The following is a 15,891-nucleotide window of genomic DNA, read 5'->3' as shown; positions in this document are numbered from 1 at the left end:
GCCTCAAATCAAACTGATTTCTACAGTCGCGGAAACGAAAAATAAATAAATAAAATGGTTGAAATGGCTCTGAACACTATGGGACTTAACATATATGGTCATCAGTACCCTAGAACTTAGAACCACTTAAACCTAACTAACCTAAGGACATCACACAACACCCAGTCATGACGAGGCAGAGAAAATCCCTGACCCCGCCGGGAATCGAACCCGGGAACCCGGGCGCGGGAAGCGAGAACGCTACCACACGACCACGAGCTGCGGACTCCGGAATCGAAAAGTTACCCCAACGTTGGCAGACTGTTGTAAATAGTCAAGGAGAATTTATTATTGGTGCCTAATGTATCTGTTATGTGTATCTATTGTGTTTATTCCACTTGTGGAAAAAAGCTAAGGCTTTATGTTCACACCCATTATATTGGTCAGACCATGAGGACCGTGGAGGTGAACTGAGCACAAACGTCACACACGTTTACAACAAAGGAGAAAACGTGCTGCTGCAGAATACTGTCTTGGCACTGGTCAGCCCATGGAGCACAACAACACTTAAATTCTAGAGTGGACTTCCTGCTAGTGGGACAGTGTTATTAAGGAAGCAGCTGAGTTTAAGTTAGCAAGTGACCCTATAAACAGATTTTTTTGTGACCAGACGAAACTACTTTTGTCAAGCTGTAACTACGGATTCTTTGATTGCTCTGGAACAAGACTCATCACACTACAACACATGGGATGAAACTTTCTGGCAGATTAAAACTGTGTGCCGGACCGAGACTCGAACTCGGGACCTTTGCCTTTCACGGGCAAGTGCTCTACCAACTGAGCTACCCAAGCACGACTCACGCCCCGTACTCATAGCTTTACTTTTGCCAGTACCTCGTCTCCTATCAGCGCACACTCCGCTGCAAAGTGAAAATCTCATTCTGGAAACACATGGGATATTAGTTCACTTTATTGCATTCGTTGCCACAGGAGTATTCTATAATCAAAATAGTCATTGACTATGAAAGCATCACTTGATGCACTACGTAAAGAACTTCTCTCTTGAAGTACGGTGTTGGAACATTTACAATAGTACAGGTTCATCTGAAACATTACGATTGGTGCTGTCCTTGACAATGATGTCGACTGCTACAGCTGAGGTCACGAAGTGGTTCAAATGGCTCTGGGCACTATGGGACTTAACATCAATGGTCATCAGTCTCCTAGAAGTTAGAACTACTTAAACCTAACTAACCTAAGGACATCACACAACACCCAGTCATCACGAGGCAGAGAAAATCCTTCACCCCGCCGGGAATCGAACACGGAAACAAGGGTCACGAAGTGGGCAAAGCTCTATATTGACCTCAGCGTGAGGGCACTGCTGTCTGGAGGGGGGGAAGGGGGGTAGGCACTGTAATCCCTGGAGGATACCACGTTTCTGCTTGAAGTCGGCCTACAATTCTGCGCTGTACCGGTCACACAAGAGAAGGATGGAGTTAATGCCTGTTGCTTACCTGTTGGTAATCGACATCCCTGTCGATAGCTTCTGACGTTGGATATCTTTGGTTGTGAGGTGGCGCTGTTTCTATTACGGGGCGTGTGTTGTTTTCATGCATATGCCGTGTTACGGCACTTGGTCGGCATAGCTCCGTCTGTAGAGGGTTCAGCATGTCTTGCACAGCGGTCTTTCGCTACGTTTGTGGCTTGAATACGACGTCACACGGCTGCTATTCCCCTGAGTTGCTTGAAAATGCTTTGTAATTGCCTGCAAAAAGGATTCCAACTGCATTACAAGTGCCTTGGAAGAGGATCTGTGAGCAGAACTGAAGTGAAACTAGAACGGATCATTCCAGGCGAAACTTGGAATTCTGCTCTCTGTGGCCAAGGAACCGAAGGACAGAATCAATGGTACTTGTTCATATATTGGTAATTAATATTCACTATCGATAACTTCTGATGTTGGTCATATCTGGTGGCATGGGGGCGCTTTTAATCATCGAGTGTTTCGCTTCGTCGTTGGTGGGAAACACAGGCGCAGATCACTGTCTGTGCGAGGGAATACAGCAATAACGGCCCCATGCCAAACATCCGCTAATTTTGTTCGTCTTCTGAATCAATAGAACGGTGCTATTTTCAGATGCCCAACAGATGAAAACAAGTGAGTTCTGCGAATTATGAATGGGCGACTCAGGTACGTCAAAAAAAAAACAATGGAGGCCAGAGAGCCGACGCCGTAAATGAGATTGTCATATTGTGAAAGGTCAGCAAAAATGAGATATTGCTACTAACATTAAATCCATTAATAATTCATTACTCTGAAATGGCACGGTATTAAACTGATGTGAACGTACTTCCATTCAAGAAATCCTCTTTGATATGACAGGCAGCAATGTGTGTAAATGAGATACGGGAGCAGATGGCGGCCAGTGGTCCACGTAGGATCGATGGCAGACTCACGCCGTCACAGAAAACACTGGCTGCTGCCTGGAACGTCGCCAGGGGACTGAAACTCAGGGATGCGCAAGCAGCTGTCGTCGAAACGCTACGGTTGCAGCTGTTCTAAACACTGGTACGCTGAGGACCCTCAATTACCCCCCCCCCCCCCCCCCCACACACACACACACACACAACACGCGCAAACATGCACGACCACACTTCTGCTACATACTACGTAGCATTTCCACCCCTATTTGTAACAGTTTTGCTCTATCTTTTCTGCGCCATTCCGATAGCGCGAGATCATGGAGAGCAAAATGAAGCAAGTATGAATACCTATTGGGTTTCGTGATGGCACTCAGTCATTGTTAATATTACATGCCCACTCTTTCTAACGTCACATCAATCGCAGCGGTGAAACGTCATCGGGACTGCCGTGAGCAAACCCTTGTTAAGAACGATAGTTTTCGTAGTACGAGGGTCATTTTTAAAGTAAGAATCGATTTCTAATGGAGTAGGAGAAACTTTATTTATGAACGTAAATTGTATCACAATCTACAATAAGCACTTTTTTTCACTTTTAAACATAGTCATGGTGAACATTTAAAAATTTTCCATGCCACTGCACCAGATTTTGCATCCCAGCATCAAAGAACTCTGCTACCTGACCGTCACACCGTCAGTTCAATTATAGCTTCTCGAGTTTCAGAAGACGACTGCGCAAAAGCTACAAATCATACATAAAACAGTCACATATCAGTAGACAGGTCATCTCACCACGATTTTAACTGACATTACGTGTGCTCAGTGTGGGCATTGTTTGTCATGCGCCGAATGTTAATACGGGTGATAAAACACATCTATGCAAGTCGCTGCTGGCCGGGAAGGTGAAACGGCAGGACCCCGCCTTGGAAAATGGCTCACTGACCTTCAATGGGCTGCTATTTGCAGGGGCGAGCTAATTAGATGCGACAATACGGAGCGGATGATTTGTCAATACGTTCCAACAAACCTGCCCCCACTGGTGTTACGAATCGAGACTTAAAGAGATTGTCTAAACACTGATATGGGTCTAACAGTTTTTGTGCAGTCGTCTTCTGAATCGTTAGAGGTACTTATGTATAAACTTCTATGTATCTGAAAAAATGACGTACGTATAACCCTCTATGTATCTGGCAAAATGACGTACTCTCTTAACAATATTTCCATATACTAATGGGAAAAAAATCGTACTGGATAAGTGAGAGTGGCAGTTTAAAATTATAACGTGTCTGTTTCAAAGCATGTGCACTATCAATTACAATAGAATAATTTTTTTTCCATTGAGGAGAAGTACTACTTTGAGACGGAATTATCAACAAGGGCTACTCATCTGCACTGAAATCATAGCCAAGTCTTGCCATGCGGATTAATTGTCATAACAGAACATCATTTCGCTATACTTGGAGTAAATAGAAAAAAGAAAAACAGTATGCTGGTGGAGATGAACACTTAAATTTACATCACAAAGGAGAAAATTTTATCCTCTTAATCAAGAAGCAATGAAGCTCAGTCTGTTCGAAAAATTTAAATCGCGGACAATATCGGCGGAATAATCTATAACACTTTATAAATTAGAATTAGAAAATGCCTTGGTTTCGAGGTGATTCCTACTATGCCCGTCAGAGAAATCTAACAGACGTGGGTTCCCTCAAATCACAGTAACAGCACTTTATATATGACTTTTTTTGATTGTAGTCTTATTTAGAAAAACAATTTATTTGCCAAGATCCCTATGTTAACACAATTACTGGATTACTTTCTTTGAAAATAATTGTAACAGTCTATATAGCAAACACATTTATTCATAGTTGAACGGTTTCGATCCTTATATGATCATCTTCAGACCTAGCAGTTTCGATGAATAGGGGCTGTATGGAGCAGGAACCTCAGAAGGACGCTAGTCAAATGGAACAGTTGACTGCCGTCGTCCTGATGTTTCTGCTCCATACACAGCCATTGTCCCTCAAAATGGCTAAGTTTGAAGATAATCATGTAACGATTGAAATGGGTCACCTCTGAATAAATGTGCGATCTAGACTGTTATACTTATTTTCAAAGGGGCTGAAAATATCGCTTCAGTTGTAAGGTTATTTTTATTTTCCAGTAGTTAAAACACGGCCAGTTTCGGGCTCTTACGTGCCCATCATCAGGTATTTACCCAAAGTAAACAAGAGACCGGAGCTAATAATAGTTATTACACGTAGTAGTACACATAAAAAAGCTAAAAATAAGTTCCATATAACATTTTCGGAAACGCCGGGCTAGGCGCAGTAAAACCTAACTCAATGACAAAGTGACACCAGACATTACTACCAAAGACTGCCTGGGTAAAGAAATATGCAATGAACACCAGGACCGTTACACTTTGTGCTGTGACCCCGAGAGCCGCGGTGGAGGAGTACCGTTCGCCGTGTATGACCAGCGAGCGCAAAGCACAGAGTAGCGAAGGGGTGCAGCAAACTGGTAACCCAGACTGGCATCTGTTGACAGGCCCGGCCGTTCACAGTATGAATTAGTGATTTACATTCAGAAGGTTGTTAAGACAAAATTACTCGTTCCGCATCATTACGATTTATCGTGCAAATGATACATGGAACGTGAAACTAACTAACGATTGATACATCACAAGGCATGTTATAGGCTTATATCCTTTGAAAACCTCAAAATGAAATCCAAAAGTAAAATGAAGCAGGTGATCAAAGTAGCCATTCATTACAATCGAGAAGTTTGGTTATTCCTGAAAACTTGGCAGGACTACAGACGAGAAATATTCTGCAAAGAAGCAGGTAGGCTACTGCTGGAGAGGTTGGCCTATATTTACACACATTGCTAAAAAGTGACTCATATACATGTTAAAGCAAAATATCCATTTTACAGGATCTGGGAGTTTTAAACCAATCCCTTAATCACAATTATAGTATTGTACAATGTAGGAATATTTTTAAAAATTACAATGGCTTTTTTACCCCTTAAATATCTATTATTCGTCACACACTGACTCACACACCACAGATAAGATTTCATTTTCAGATTGAGAAGATGTGTGAACAGCAGTGAAACTAATGCACTGACAGTCATAAAATAAGAATTCTATGCTGAATGGAGGTACAACCTTATGTAGTTCTGTTTCATAGACATTTCAATAATCGTTCACGTTATTGACATGCACAATATACAGTGAAGAGCCAAAGAGACTGGTACACCTACCCTAATAAGGTTTAGAGCCCCCGCGAGTACGCAAAAGTGCCTCAACACGACGCGGCGTGGACTCAACTAGTGTCTGAAGTACTGCTCGAGGGAACTGACACCGTGAATCCTGCAGGGCTGTCCATAAATCCGAGGGGGGGGGGGGGGGGAGGAATCTCTTCTGAACTACAGGTTGCAAGGCATACCAGATATGCTCAGTTGGTAGAGCACTTGCCCGCGAAAGGCAAAGGTCCCGAGTTCGAGTCTCGGTCGGGCACACAGTTTTAATCTGCCAGGAAGTTTCATGCTCATTAATGTTCATGTCTGGGGAGTTTGGTGTCCAGCGGAAGTGTTTAAACTCAGAAGAATGTCCCTGAGCCACTCTGTATCTATTTTGGACGTGTGGGGTATAGCATTGTCCTGCTGGAATCGCCGAAGTCCGTTGGAATGCGCAATATACATGAATGGATGCAGGTGATCAGACAGAACTCTTACGTACGTGTCACCTGTCAGAGTCGTATGTAAACGTATCAGGGATCCCATATCACTCCAACTTCACTCGCCCCACTTAATTACAGACCCTCCACCAGTTTGAACAGTCCCCTACTGACATGCAGGTTTCATGGTTCAAATGGTTCAAATGTCTCTTAGCACTATGGGACGTAACTTCTGAGGTCATCAGTCCCCTAGAACTTAGAACTACTTAAACCTAACTAACCTAAGGACATCACACACATCCACGCCCGAGGCAGGATTCGAACCTGCGACCGTAGCGGTCGCGCGGTTCCAGACTGTAACGCCTAGAACCGCTCGGCCACTCCGGCCGGCCAGGTTCCATGGATTCATGGGGTTGTCTCCATACCCGTACATGCCCATCCGCTGAATAAAATTTGAAACGAGACTCGTCCAACCAGGCAACGCATTTCCCGTCAGAAAAGTCCAATGTCGGAGTCGACGAACGAAAGCGAGACATAAAGCTTTGTGTCGTGCAGTGTGCAGTCATCAAGAGTGGGTATTCGGCTCCGAAAGCACTTATCGATGATGTTTCTTTGAACTGTTCGCAAGTTGACACTTGTTGATGGCACAGCATAGAAATTTGCAGCAATTTGCGGAAGGGCTACACTTCAGTCGTCTTTGGTTCAGCTCTTGCAGGATCTTTTTCCGGCCGGAGCGATTTCGGAGATTTGATATTTTAGCGGATTCCTGAATTTCACGGTACACTCGTGAAATGTTCGTACGGGAACGTCCCCACTTCATCGCTACCTCGGAGATGCTGTGTCCTACCGCTCGTGCTCCGACTACAATCCATATTCAGACTGAAGTACATCTTGATAACCTGCCATTGTAGCAGCAGTAACCAATGTAACAACTGCGCCAGACACTTGTTGTCTTATACAGGCGTCGCCGATCGCAGCGCCGCATTCTGCGTTTAGATATCTCTGTATCTCAATATGCATGCCTGTATCAGTTTCTTTGGCGCTTCAGATAGCATACCTTGTTTCTTTCCTCGCTGCATACGTTTATGAGGTAAGTAAGAACACTAAGGGACTTTTTTTTTTTTTTCAAACGTGATCATTAGGAATGTTGTGCAGACGAGTTGAAGCTGAAAATGTAATGAACAAGAAGCAGTAGCAGCAAGCAAACAAGCACTGATTTCGGAGTTATAGATTCATCTGCTGCCGATACAAATACAGTGAAAGTGGAATTAAATGGAACACGAAAGCACCCTTTTCACATTGGTTCCTTCTCTTGCAGGTCCAGCGCGTTAAATGTGAATTATCAAGTAATTTTAATCGGACTATTGTTCATATTAACTACTCTGTATCGTAACGTCGATACTGTGAAAGATGTGAGACTAGATGCAGGTTTCGAGCCATTCGAAGCTCAAAGCATTTTTTTTATATATATATTTTTTTTATTTATTTTTTGTTTTTTTTGTTTTTTGGGAAGTATGCTTATGGAAACCACTGCGATTACCGCAAGCAGTGAAACTTGGAAGTATTAACATATGAATTCTATTGTAGACAATAATAGCGATTTCTTGTACTGGCGAACGTATGCGATGTTAATGAGCATAGCGTTCCACCGAAAATATGTCACTGTTCGACTGTTAAAACGAGTTAATTAATCGTTTGACTGTACGGAATATCTGTCAATGTTTTTATTCCCCCCTAGGTGCATAACTTTAGAAATAGCTTAAGTAATTAACCCAGCACGTACACTGACTCATGGTCAGTGACTGTTGGCACACCTGGACAAAAGTCTTGTATGCTGGCGATAACATTTTCTGGAGAAACCTTGAGACTTTTCCTGTGTCGTGCAGGATATTTCGGTAGGACCTTTAGATAAAGAAAGCTTAAGCTATCCGCGCGATCAGAGTCTCGGAACGTGTCGCAAAAACTGGGTCTCCCTAATGCCACAAGGCTATCGACAACGAGTTGCGTTGATGCAGTGTACCATCTGCACCTGACTCAGGTACGATAACTCTTCAATTTTACTGTACTATGGCAAAATCTAGAATCAAATACAAATTATTACTAATTATTACCATAATTAACGGTTAAGAAAAGTGTATGTATGTATTGAAAATATCTGTCACAATTTAAAAAATTTACGACAGATAAATTCCGAGTGTAGTATGACGCGGAAATTTAATGGCTCGTCTGACAGACTACGTACTATCTCAAACGTAACACCTTTATGAGTTTTTACGTTTAACAATCAGCCGACGTTAAAGCAACATGAAAATATCGATGAGAGGTACTCTGCAATGAGATCAGCTCTGTCTTCCAGATGAAAATTTTCTGAAAAATGTTCCGACGTAACCTAAGAGAGTAATCGAGTTACCTTGGGAAGTATTTCGAGCCTTCATTCTTCAGAGAACAATGTCTGAACGAATGTCGCGTGTCCCTCTATTACGTTTCTAACGAAACTCAGAGTTCATGATTTCAGTTATATTTAGATGTCAGTTCCTCTCGCAGCTACAAATATTCCTTAAAACTGAAAATCCACTCTCCCGCGCACAGGTAAGTATGTTATTAGAGTCAACATTTTACATTCTGTATGAAATAGCCAAGTGTCCATCGTTGCTTTCCACGACATATTTGTCCGAAAGTACTACTGCAACTTCAAAAAGATAGAAAACGCTGCCAAGTTAACGTGTGAGGTGGTTCTGACTTTCTGATGCTATTTCATCCACCGATGTAACAAAGTTACCAGATAATATTATATTTAAAGTACGGCGGGATTTATTGCTGCAATAATGCGAAACCACCACAGCACCATCCAATATTACAGTGTTTCTGGATGCTAATACTGTATTCCACTTTTACCTGCTGACCATTAAGTACTAGAACACAGTATGATACTTGCTTGAAAATCATGGTGTACGTCCGAATATCGTGTCGAAACTCCTTTTGCCTGAAGTAGTGTAGCAACTAGACTCGAATGGACTCAATAATTCGTTGGAAGTCCTATGCGGAAATACCGAGCCATCCTGCCTCTCTAGCCGTTCATATTATGAAGGGGTTGTCGGTGCATGATTTTGGCACGAACTGACCTGTCGATTATGTCTCATACATGTTCGATGGAATTCATGTCGGGTGATCTGGGTGGCCAAATCATGCGCTCGAAGTGTCCAGAAAGTCCAAACCGGTCGCGAAAAATTGTGGTCTGGTGACATGGCGCATTGTCATTCATACAAATCCTATTGTTGTTTGGGAACACGAAGTCCATGAATGGCTACAAATGGTCTCCAAGTAGCCGAACTTCCAGAGGACCCAGCCTATTCCATGTAAACAAAGTCCACACCATTATGGAACCACCATCGGCTTGCACTGTGCCTTGTTGACGACGATGCATTTGTGGCTTCGAACCTTACCATCAGCTTTTAGCAACTGAAATAGGGATTCATCTGACCATGTCATTCTTTTCCAGTCGTCTAGGGTCCAATCATGCGGTTACGAGCCCAGGAGAGGCACTGCTGGCGATGAAGTTGTGTTAGCAAAGGCATTTGCATCGGTCGTCTGCAGTGGTAGGCCATTACCGCCAAATTAACCCGTACTGTCTTAACAGAAACGTTCATCGTATTTCCAACATTGATGCCCGCTGATATTTCACGCAGTGTTGCGTGTCTGCTACCACTGACAACTGTACGCAAAAGCCCCTGCTCTCGGTCGTTAAGTGAAGACCAACGGCCGATGCAATGCCAGTGGTGAGAGGTAATGCCTAAATTTGATATTCTCGGCATACTATTAACGATGTGGTTCTCGGGATATTGAATTCCCTGTGTTGTTGTTGTGGTCTTCAGTCCAGAGACTGGTTTGATGCAGCTCTCCATGCTACTCTATCCTGTGCACGCTTCTTCATCTCCCAGTACCTACTGGCAACCTACATCCTTCTGAATCTGCTTAGTGTATTCATCTCTTCCTCTATGATTTTTACCCTCCACGCTTCCCTCCAATACTAAATTGGTAATCCATTGATGCCTCAGAACATGTCCTACCAACCGATCCCTTCTTGTAGTCGTGCCACAATTTTTTCTTCTCCTCAATTCTATTCAATACCTCCTCATTAGTTATGTGATCTACCCATCTAATCTTCAGCATTCTTCTGTAGCACCACATTTCGAAAGCTTCTATTCTCTTCTTGTCCAAACTATTTATCGTCCACGTTCACTTCCATACGTGGCCACACTCCACACAAATACTTTCAGAAACAACTTCCTGACACGTAAATCTATACTCGATGTTAACAAATATCTCTTCTTCAGAAACGCTTTCCTTGCCATTGCAGGTCTACAGTTTATATCCTCTCTACTTCGACCATCATCAGTGATTTTGCTCCCCAAATAGCAAAACTCATTTACTACTTTAAGTGTCTCATTACCTAATCTAATTCCCTCACCATCACCTGACTTAATTCGACTACATTCCATTATCCTCGTTTTGCTTTTGTTGATGTTCATCTTACATCCTCCTTTCAAGACACTGTCCATTCCGTTCAGCTCCTCTTCCAGGTCTTTTGCTGTCTCTGACAGAATTACAATGTCACCGGCGAACCTCAAAGCTTTTATTTCATCTCCATGGATTTTAGACACATGATCTACCCATCTAATCTTCAGCATTCTTCTGTAGCACCACATTTCAAAAGCTTCAATTCTCTTCTTGTCCAAAGTTTTCCTACCCCGAATTTTTCTTTTGTTTCCTTTACTGCTTGCTCAATATACAGATTGAATAACATAGGGGTTAGGCTAAAACCCTGTCTCGCTCCCTTCCCAACCACTGCTTTCCTTTCATGCCCCTCAACTCTTACAACTGCCATCTGGTTTCTGTACGAATTGTAAATAGCCTTTCGTTCCCTGTATTTTATCCCTGCCACCTTCAGCATTTTAAAGAGAATATTCCAGTCAACGTTGTCAAACGCTTTCTCTAAGTCTACAAATGTTAGAAATGTAGGTTTGCCTTTCCTTGATCTATTTTCTAAGATAAGTCGTAGGCTCAGTATTGCCTCACGTGTTCCAACATTTCTACGGAATCCAAACTGATCTTCCCCGCGGTCGGCTTCTACCAGTTTTTCCATTCGTCTGTAAAGAATTCGTGTTAGTATTTTGCAGCCGTGGCTTATTAAACTGATAGTTTGTTAATTTTCACATCTGCCAACACCTGCATTCTTTGGGATTGGAAATAATTATATTCTTCTAGTAGTCTGAGGGTAGTTCACCTGTCTCATACATCTTGCTCACCAGATGGTACAGTTTTGTCAGGGCTAGCTCTCCCAGGACTATCAGTAATTCTAATGGAATGTTGTCTACTCCCGGGGCCTTGTTTCGTCCTAGGTCTTTCAGTGCTCTGTTAAACTCTTCACGCAGTATCATATCTCCCATTTCATCTTCATCTACATCCTCTCCCTTTCCATAGTATTGTCCTCAAGCACATCGCTCTTGTATAGACCCTCTATATACTCCTTCCACCTTTCTACTTTCCCTTCTTTGCTTAGAACTGGGTTTCCGTCTGAGCTCTTGATATTCATACGAGTCGTTCTCTTTTCTCCAAAGGTCTTTTTAATTTTACTGTAGGCAGTATCTATCCTACCCTTAGTGAGATATGCCTCTATATCCTTTACATTTGTCCTCTAACTACCCTGCGTAGCCGTTTTGCACTTCCAGTCGATCTCGATTTGAGACGTTTGTATTCCTTTTTGCCTGCTTCATTTACTACATTTTTGTATTTTCTCCTTTCATCTATTAAACTCAATATATCTTCTGTTATCCAAGGACTTCTGCTAGCCCTCGTCTTTTTACCTACTTGATCCTCTGCTGCTTTCACTACTTCATCCCTCAAAGCTACCCATTCTTCTTCTACTGTATTTCTTTCCCCCATTCCTGTCAATTTTTCCCTTATGCTCTCCCTGAAACCCTGTACAACCTCTGGTTTAGTCAGTTTATCCAGGTCCCATCTCCTTAAATTCCCACCTTTTTGCAGTTTCTTCAGTTTTAATCTACAGTTCATAACCAATAGATTGTGGTCAGAGTCCACATCTGCCGCTGGAAATGCCTTACAATTTAAAACCTGGTTCCTAAATCTCTGTCTTACCATTATATAATCTATCTGAAACCTTCCAGTATCTCCAGGCCTCTTCCATGTACATAAACTTATTTTCATGATCCTTGAACCAAGTGTTAGCTATGATTAAGTTAAGCTCTGTGCAGAATTCTACCAGGCTTTCGTTTCTTATCCCAATCCATATTCACCTACTACGTTTCCTTCTCTTGCTTTTCGTACTGTCGAATTCCAGTCACCCATGACTATCAAATTTTCGTCTTCCTTCTCTATTTGAATAATTTCTTTTATCTCATCACACATTTCATCAATCTTTTCGTCATCTGCAGAGATAGTTGGCATATAAACTTGTGTTACTGTGGTAGGCGTGGGCTTCGTGTCTATCTTGGCCACAATAATCCGTTCACTATGCTGTTTGTAGTAGCTTTCCGGCACTACTGTTTTTTATTCATTATTAAACCTACTCCAGCATTACCCCTATTTGATTTGGTATTTATAACCCTGTATTCACCAGACCAGAAGTCTTGTTCCTCCTGCCACCGAACTTCACTAATTCTCACTATATCTAATCTATCCATTTCCCTTTTTAAATTTTCTATCCTATCTGCCCCATTAAGGAATCTGACATTCCACGCCCCGATTCGTAGAACGCCAAATTTCTTTCTCCTGAGTAGTCCCCACCAGGAGATCCGAATGGCGGACTGTTTTACCTCCAGAATATTTTACGGAAGAGGACGCCACCATAATTTAGCCATACAGTAATTCTGCATGCCGTCGAAAAATTACAGCTGCAGTTTCCCCTTGCTTTCAGCCGTTCGCAGTACCAACACAGCAAGGCCGTTTTGGTTAGTGTTACAAGGCCAAATCAAGTCAATCATCCAGACTGTTGCCCCTGCAACTACTGAAAAGGCTGCTGCCTCTCTTCAGGAACCACACGCGTGTCTGGCCTCTCAACAGATACCCCTCCGTTGTGGTTGCACCTACGGTACGGCCATCTGTATCGCTGAAGCACGCAAGCATCCCCACCAACGGCAAGGTGCATGGTTCAGGAGGGGGGAGGGGGGGTGGATTCTCTAACGATTTCCAAAATGTAATGTCCCATGTGTCTATCTCCAACCACCGTTCCGCCTTCAAAGTCTGTTGATTGCCGTCATGCGGCCATAATCACGTCGAACATCTTTTCGCATGAATCACGTGAGTACAAATGACAGTTCCTCCAATGCACTGCCCTTTTATGCCATGTGTACGTGACACTGCCGCCATCTGTATATGTGCATACTACTTTGCCATGTTGTCACTACATTGTACAGCGGAAGCACGTTTCACAGACAGGTGGCTTATGTTAGCAGAATGCAAGAGGTTCGTTTCAAAATTTCCAGCGTAGGTCACCATAATATATGTAAGCTCTGATTTAGTGCGCTTCAAAGTATTGGTCAGCACTTGACAATGGCCGAGGCCGAAAGCGCATACCTGAAGCGCATGGGGATTGAACCACTTGACGTGACTGGATGCTCGAAACAGTTATACCACTATATATCGCTGTAAATCCACGTATTTGTACTTGCAGGTATTTTTTGTTGTACTGGTTACACTTTTGCACTGCATGATCTGTCCAGGGTGAGACAGTTATGACCGACACCCCAAACATATCCATAATGAGTACATCTACGAGGGTGTCTGTTAGCTATTGACGACAGTGTGAAGATTAACGTTTATTGCTTGCAGACCATCCGACTCTGACTTTTTTCTAAATGGACTACAGTGTGTCTGATACGTCACGCTCTATTTTTAAACCGTTATAACTTCTTTATTTATGAACTAATCTCTTTAGAGCCGGCCGGGGTGGCCGAGCGGTTCTAGGCGCTACAGTCTGGAACCGCAGGTTCGAATCCTGCCTCGGGCATGGACGTGTGTGATGTCCTTAGGTTAGTTAGGTTTAAGTAGTTCTAAGTTCTAGGGGACTGATGACCTCAGAAGTCTTATAGTGCTCAGAGCCATCTGAGCCAATCTCCTTAGAACTACTTTTTCTATAAACTGAACCGGACATGTACCTGGTACAAATAACCAGAAAACTAACTAAACAGTCACGGTATTGGGGCAGGAAATATCAATTACAGCTATGGTTACTGACGATTCTAGGTTCACTCGCACCCGATTAGCCAAATCGGAAGCGCATCAGACGTATCCGTACAACGGCCCAGGAAGAATCACGTGGAGCTGACACACAACTTCAACACAGCGGCGGTCCACCGCCCTCGTGCAGGTCCGGTCGGTCGCTGAAGGACACAACACGTTCCTTCCCTTGGTACGCGCCCCACACGTCCAAAGGTTTGCAGCCAGCCGCAGTCGAGGTAACAGTGGTTCGCAATCCAGAAATCCGCCGAGTGTCTCTTCCTGGTATCGCTGCTACGATCGGAGCCAATGGCTGTTACTTGCCAAATTTGTAGCTGCCATCAACTTCTGGCGTAATACTCCCCCTCGCCGCCAGTATCCAACTCGGTCGCCTCACCTTGAGCGGTTTCACCTTCCTGGTCTCACTGTAACTGCCTTCACGTCTCCAATATTCGAGCGAACCATGCCCTCCTAAGGCAAATTTGTTCTGCTAGAGATCATGGCGTGACCTATAGATCACGCACAGCTTCAGTGAACTCCGAATTGTTGTTACTGTTCACGTGGAAAATTCTCTCGCAGCTACAAAAATAACTGGAAGTTTAAAAAATAATCCACAAAGTGTACATGCCATTGTGTGTCGGAATTATGACATTTCCTGCTAAAATCTGCACCATGCTGCGAGACGTATTGCTAAAATCCGTCATTAGGATGCAATTAAATTGGGTGATGCTGCGGGTACTGGATTAGAAAATAAGACGCTTCAAGTAGTAAACGAGTTTAGGTAATTGAGGAGCAAAATGGTCGAAGTAGAGATGGCATAAAATGTAGACTGGCTATGGCAAGGACAATGTTTCTGAAGAAGAGAAATTCGATGTAGAGAGGATATAAAATATAGACTGGCAATGGCAAGGAAAGCGTTTTTGAAGAAGAGAAATTTGTGAACATCGAGTATAGATTTAAGTGTTAGGAAATAAGACGCTTCAAGTAGTAAATGAGTTTAACTGTTTGGGGAGCAAAATAACTGATGATGGTCGAAGTAGAGAGGATATAAAATGTAGACTGGCAATGTCAAGGAAAGCGTTTCTGAAGAAGAGAAATTTGTGAACATCGAGTATAGATTTAAGTATCAGGAAGTCGTTTCTGAAAGTATTTCTATGGAGTGTAGTCATGTATGAAAGTGAAATGTGGACGGTAAATAGTTTAGACAAGTAGAGAATAGAAGCTTTCGAAATGTGGTGCTACAGAAGAATGTTGAAAATTAGATGGGTAGATCACAGAAGTAATGAGGAGATATTGAATAGAATTGGAGAGAAGAGAAATTTGTGGCACAACTTGACTAAAAGAAGGGAACGGTTGATACGGCATATTCTGAGGCATCAAGGGATCACCAATTTAGCATTGGAGGGCAGCGTGGAGAGTAAAAAACCTAGAGGGAGACCAAGAGATGAATACACTAAACAGATTCAGAAGGATGTAGGTTGCAGTAGGTACTGGGAGATGAAGAAGACTGCACAGGATAGAGTACCATGGAGAGCTGTATCAAACCAGTCTGTGGACTGAAAACCACAACAAC

At 43.0% G+C, this 15,891-nt stretch overlaps 1 non-coding gene across 1 annotated transcript; it reads right to left on the bottom strand.

Annotated features, from left to right (window-relative positions):
- Positions 1–757: 757 nt before the first annotated feature.
- Positions 758–832, bottom strand: Trnas-uga. Its single transcript has one exon. It is a non-coding gene; the product is annotated as a tRNA-Ser (tRNA).
- Positions 833–15,891: the final 15,059 nt, after the last annotated feature.

The sequence above is a fragment of the Schistocerca piceifrons genome, chromosome 3 (genome assembly GCF_021461385.2).
Source record: "Schistocerca piceifrons isolate TAMUIC-IGC-003096 chromosome 3, iqSchPice1.1, whole genome shotgun sequence".
Classification (NCBI taxonomy): domain Eukaryota; kingdom Metazoa; phylum Arthropoda; class Insecta; order Orthoptera; family Acrididae; genus Schistocerca; species Schistocerca piceifrons.
The sequence above is the reverse complement of the archived record's forward strand: the minus strand, read 5'-3'. Positions and strand labels throughout refer to the sequence as shown.